The sequence below is a fragment of the Capsicum annuum genome, chromosome 7 (genome assembly GCF_002878395.1).
Source record: "Capsicum annuum cultivar UCD-10X-F1 chromosome 7, UCD10Xv1.1, whole genome shotgun sequence".
Taxonomy (NCBI): Eukaryota; Viridiplantae; Streptophyta; class Magnoliopsida; order Solanales; family Solanaceae; genus Capsicum; species Capsicum annuum.
The window spans coordinates 4,742,886-4,749,627 of record NC_061117.1 but is presented as its reverse complement, the minus strand read 5'-3'; the positions used below and the strand labels follow the sequence as shown (position 1 = coordinate 4,749,627).

At 31.4% G+C, this 6,742-nt stretch overlaps 1 long non-coding RNA gene across 2 annotated transcripts; it reads right to left on the bottom strand.

Moving 5' to 3' along the window:
• LOC107877636 lies at positions 1 to 5,331 on the bottom strand. Of its 2 annotated transcripts, XR_007057542.1 has the most exons (5): positions 3,844 to 5,331; positions 3,696 to 3,755; positions 2,697 to 2,788; positions 835 to 948; positions 1 to 77 (listed from the first exon to the last, which is right to left on the bottom strand). It is a non-coding gene; the product is annotated as an uncharacterized LOC107877636 (long non-coding RNA). The 2 variants fall into 2 exon arrangements; XR_007057543.1 differs by having other exon boundaries at positions 3,696 to 5,331.
• Between the last annotated feature and the right edge of the window lie 1,411 nt (positions 5,332 to 6,742).

Here is a 6,742-nt window from a genome sequence, read left to right as displayed (position 1 = left end):
GGTTGGGATACTAACCTCCTCATATTTGAAGCAACAGCATGCTGGATGTAGATGTTGCACTCAAATTCACGCGTCCACTGGAAAGATAATAGAAGTAAAGTCGATGCTATGGAAACAAATCGACAACTTTTCAACAAAACAAAATGCCAACATAATGATAAATTAACTCAACATAACTAGTTGGTTTGGAGCTGAGCAAGATTAAGATCAAATAGGATTTTATCGAAGGCAAATTTTCTTAACATGGTACTAGAACCAAATCCAACCATGTTGTCGTGTTACCTCAATGTACGTGCCACATGTTACAGCTACACTAGTTCCAATCATACAATGCCTAAGCATACAACATCCATCGAGGGGGCGAGTTGTTGCCTCGTTATATATGATGTTAGGTAATTATATTACTCATAAGCTACCTTTGGAGTTGAATTAGATTTGAGATTCATTTTCTCAACAGTACCAAGAATTTGTAAGACACGCCCCAAACTAGCTATTCTAGTGGTGAAGTTTAGTTGATCGTTGATGGATTGATGGAACGCACAATTTATACGAAAATGGGCAAGTCACATCTATATTACACTAAATGAATCATCATGAAATCAGGCATTGCAAGTTCAAAAATCAAGCAAAATGGTGTAAAGTTACAATTCACGTTCCAGAAAACGACGCATACCCAAAAGAGAAGATAATAATTCAAAGTCAAGATCGATCTAACTGAATTAAGGTGGTCCTTATAATGCAATGATTATATCTTCACACTACGAGCACAACATTTTCTCATAGATTCAAATCATTAAGGGAGAAAACCAAAAAGGGGTCGCATCTCAGGCTTACCGTATCAAAATGTTGATCCATACAGCCAGCATAACCTTGTGTACTTGGCTCTAGCTTACTTTCTTCATATCGTTAAAATGAAATGCTCGACATGCCTACGTTCACCTTGAAATTCTGCAAAATACAAGCAAGAGCTTCTTGGTTACCAATAACATTAGGGCCGGGATTAGAACAACAACTATATATGCATCAGTCTCAAACAAGTCGATCGAGGTCCCAAATAATAATAGGGGAGAAATTATATCACAACAGTATAGACGCATCAAAAAAAAACTTCTAGCAATATCTTGCTAACCTAGTGAATATACTTATTCTATCAGAAATAACCTCTCTACTTCATATGAGGTAGTGGTATGGACTGCGTACACTTTACACTTTTTATACAAATTATAAAAATGAGAAGTACTATAAGTTCTCCATATATGCTAGTAATAAGAATTTCAATCCAAGAATATTGAATAAGGCATAAATGGACTCAAGTTGGGATATATAGAAGTATCATGTCAAAAAAAATGAATGGAGGATCGCACCACCTAATGGCGCGACTCAGTGGCGGAGCCAGAATTTTCACTAAGGGGCCGTGTTCAAAATCGAAAGAAGTAGGCACACGAACTAGCCAAAGGGGGTTCAATATCAATTATATATACATAAAATAATTTTAACCATGTATAAATAGCATAATTTTCCGCCACAGGGAGTTCGAGTGAATCCCCTAATAACCTTAAGGTGGATCCACCCCTGGCGCAACTTTACATATCATGTCCAAACACGATTTCCTTCCACCAAGTTTCTATGCGAAACATACCAAGTCCACACAAAATGTCTAATTTAACATGATCTTTCTCCAGTAGATTTGTAGTGTGGCTAAACAACTTTACTATCATAAGCTATAGCAACAACATTCTTGTTACTGTTCTCTTCTCCGTTATTTTTGGCATTGCTTCTTCACTATTGTATATTTCCTACCCATACTTCATTTTGATATGTTTTACTAGAATCGAGGGTCAATCAGAAACAACCTCTGTACCTTCACAAGGTAGGGATAAGGTTACGTACACAACACCCTCCCTAGACCTCACTTGTAGGATTACACTGGATATGTTGTTGTTGTAAATCCCAACGGTGTCAAATAACAAGTATAAAGCCGCAACTAGTAATCAATTACTAATTAAAAAAACAATGATAACACTAAAGAGATACATAGATGAAGGTATATTATCTTTCAAGAGCGCCCATTGGCCCCAAAAAATCAATGTAATCTCAAATGCATCGATGAAGATGAGAATTCAGAAAAATGGAGGCTCATACTTTCACGCGTTGAGAGGACATGCATGTACTTCGAACATTTGCAGAAGTTATCAGTCTACTTTTAGACCTTTTCTACTTGTAGAATGTAAAAACATAAATGCTCATCAACATTACAATCTTCAAGTCTGCAATCTTATCAAACATATCAACGCACTCGATAATAAACCAAACCATACCACAACATCAACTACGTCTCAATTGACAACATAAATTGGAATCAACTATATGAATCAGGTTGGTTTATTTAAGCTAATCTTAGTCCAACATTATATAAAAACAAGAACAAAAAATAAGAAAAGCACTGGACATATTATCTACTATCATATAAATCTCAGACAACATTAAAAGCCTCTAAGAAAATTAAACATTGAACCTAATGTCAACATTCTCATAACACTGCTAAAACTTAATTCCAACTTACATCTACATGGATCTTTTTCTTCTAATATGTGTGCCTTAATTACATAGAGAAGATAACCAAGATTTCGCGAACTCGGATTACAAGATCGATATTGTAAGTCTTTCAGGACAACAGAAAGAAACAAAAATCTTACCAATATAAGAAATATTCAAATAAATTTGTATTCTTCATGCTAAATTTCTTCCAAGCCCTCAACAATGAACCAAAAATCATATATTTCATCACCTAAAAAATTGAAGAGAAATAATTAAGCCTTGTCAAGAAAACCTACATAAAATATTACAACAACCCACATAAATTTATCCAAAATAGAATCCCCAAGATTCATCAACTTAAAAGACTATCTTTAAAAATAAACATTCTGAAGGAATACTATTATTTGCCCCAAAAAATAAATTTACTCATAATTTCATAAATCTCAACATATCTCTCAGTATTCTAACTAGAAACTAGAAGTTTATGTTCAATGTGTTAAAGCACTACATATATAGCGGAAAAAAATACAACAACAATATACTCAGTATAATACCACAAGTGAGATGTACGTAGCCTTATTCCTATCTAGTGACAGGTAGAAACAGTGACGGGACCAGGATTTTCACTGAGAGGGTCATCCGTGAACATACGAACTAACGGAAGGGGTTCAACATCTACTATATATACATAAAAAATAATTTTAACCATGTATATATAACATAATTTTTCATCGAAGGAGTTCAGATGAACCCCAAACCCAAGGTTAGCTCCGCCCCTGGGTAGAAAGGTTGTTTCCGTAGCCTTATTTTTCCTATCTATATATCAAAATCCTATGTAAAGGAAATATAACAATAGGAAATCACGCTGAAAATAACAAAAAAAAAAAAAACACAACAACAAAATAATACACTAACTATGCAATAAAATCGAAGAATAAGATAGTACGGCAAGATCTAAAACTACACAAAATTAATGGAGTTATATTGTAAATAATACATGAGAAAAAGGAAGAAACAAGAATTTTTTTCTATTAGATCTAGAACTGTAGAACATAAATTGATTTCTAGATATTTGCAAAGGATTTAACAGAATTGTAAAAAAAAAAAATCAATTAAGCAATTTTTCTGTTAAAAGGACAGAACAGTAACAGTTGTACCTTCCAAATCTACAATCGTCCTCTTCCATCAGAGATATTATAAGTACATGAAAAGACACACTTAGTACAATATTTAATTAGGTAATTATGACAAACAACATAGTACTAAATATTTATTAACATTATAATACAAAAAAAAAATGTTTACCTTATCTGATGATAAACTTCATCTTCTTTTCTATCTATAAAATCTCCAAAAATCACCAACAAAATATACATATATACGTAGAGGTGGATCTAAAAGTTTTGAGTACGAATTCATCTGAATCTAGTAATTTTTTCCTCATACTATACATATACTAACAAATTTACTAAATTATTTATTGCAAAAATTTATAAACGTCAAATTCTCAATTTGAAAAAGAATATCAATGAAACAAGAACACGTAAGTAAGTTAGGTGTCATACATAGAGACATTTCAAGAAGTTCGTTTTGTGTGGGTGTGTGTTGAAATGTCATGTCCATCAGTCTATCTGTAGCTTGCATATGCTAGTAGGAGTAGTAGTAACTTTTTTTCTTTGACAGATGTTAGCTTACAAAAACATGAATAGTAAAAAAAAAAAAGAATTTAATAAAAATTTACAAATGTCGTTACATTTATGCTGTTTCTAACAAATATCATGATATATAGGACTATAGAGGTGATGATGAAAATAGTACTGAGTTCAGGGTTCATCATCTGCTATATATATTTCAAAAGAAAGATGACCTTAAAATGAGATGTAACTGAACCCCTTTCGCTCCTATAGCTCAAAGGGAGCGAGGGGGGTGATGACCTTAAAATGAGATGTAACTGAACCTCTTTCGCTCCTCTAGCTCAAACGGAGCTAGGAGGATGATCGACTTTAAAATGAGATGTAACTGAACCCTTTTTGCTCCTCTAGCTCAAACGAAGCAAGGGGGTGATGACCTTAAAATGAGATGTAACTGAATCCCTTTCGCTCCTTTAGCTCAAACAAAGCGAAGGAGGTGATTGACCTTAAAATGAGATGTAACTGAGCCCTTTCGCTCCTCTAGCTCAAACGGAGTGAGGGGGGTGATGGGGAGCTAAAGCATAAAGATAGCTGACAGAAAGAGAAATGAGCACACGCAAATGACAATTGTATAAATCTTTATACAATTCGTCTGCGTGTGCTCACTCTCTTCTGTCAGCCTTGATTCTCTCTAATGTCTCCCCCATCTTCTCTCTAAACCTTGTTCATACATAGGTACCACTAACTTTTATAGATCTGAACAAAGTAGAAACCCTAAAACATATTTCAAAAAAATCAACTTAACAAACATATATATATAGTCACACATACATCCAATAATAGTAAGTAGTTCACGAAAACCTAATAGAATTCGTGAACTACTTACTTAAATATACATTTCAAAACACACTCAGAACTCACAAAAAGGTCTAACTTCTCATGGATATTTTGAATTGTGATGAAGAAAATCACATTTCTAAGTAGAACTATTACTAGTAAAAGCAAACAAAGATTCTTATAATTATTTTTTTTAATCCCATGCAGTAGGCAAGAGAGGTAGGAAAAACCCCATTATTAAAGAAACTTAGGTAGATATATCTATCTATCTATATATATTCTTGAATCTGGAGAGGATGAAATGGAAGTAGATGATGATGGGGTAACTGTGGCATGTAGGCAGTACAATAAATAATAAAAAAAATCATTTGCCCACCTCTAGTTGACTAATTGTATTTGGGTGTTTTTTTTTTTCTTTTCAAGGTATTTTCCTCGGCAATCGTGAAATTAATCCTTCGTTCTTACTATCAATGTATTAAGCGGTAGAAAATTGACCACAAAATTTTTTTCATTCACCAGAGATGGGGATCGAACCTCCAATCTCTTGCTTAAAGAATGAGGTGTTAAACCACCACATCAACTCTTGTGATTGTATTTGGCTGTGTTTATGTACCATGTACTTTGATTTCTTACTTGATACGAAATTTTAAGAAAGTAAAAAATAAATTAAATTATCTAGTTTTAAATTAAACATAAATAGGTAGTAGCATAGCTATATTAGTTTGAGAGTGATCACTCAAACATCTTTCGTAGAAAAATTATATCATGTATATAAAATATATGAAATAACTCATTCTAGAAATAGTTGTATCAAAATTATAGTGTTTTGAAAGTTGAATAATTAATTCTGAAATTAGCTAATCTCGAAATAATTAGTTTAGAAATAACTTGTTTCCTAGTCAAATAAATCCTTAGAGGTAGTTTGACCGAAAATTCGTTATTTTGAAATTATTAATTCTAAAATTAGCAATATCAAAATTAGTTATTTCGAAATTAATTATTTCATCCTAAGAATAATAAAAATAGCATTATAATTTTTAAATAATCAATTTTAGAATAAGTTATTTCATACATTTTATTCTAATTAAATATAAATTAAATTTATTTTCAATTAATTTTAAAATTAATTTATCCTTTATTCCTTCTGCCGAACTACACGTTAGAGTACATATATTTCTTTTTGTGTAGTGGTTTTGTGGGGTAAATTGGCTGCCTGTCCTTTAATATTTGGAGCTACGTGGATGAATAATGAGGCTAACTTTTGTGGTTCACACTTATAAATATAATGATATAATATAATATAATATAATAATATAAACACAGAAATCGCTATTTGAATGAGGATTTCAAGAAGATGACGTGATAAACTAAATTGTTAGTTTTATAAATATAAGTTTTATGTATTCCTTTCTTTCGTTCGTTTTTATTTGTTACTAATTTTAAGACAATTTTTTTTTATTTTATTTTTAATATTAATTATTTTTAAAATTAATTTTAAGATTCAATATAAGTATCATTTAATAGAAATACTATAATAAAATAATTATATTATAAATTATTTTTTTAAGTAAATATGCCAACTCAAAATATGATAAATAAAATCAAATGAGAAAGTATTTAACTTTTATATTCTTATAAACAAAATATAGTGATAGTTAATTTTCAAGAACCCTATTTAAGAAATGGTAAGAATTATACCAAGTCTGAATTTATAGTATATATAATTATAGCGCAAA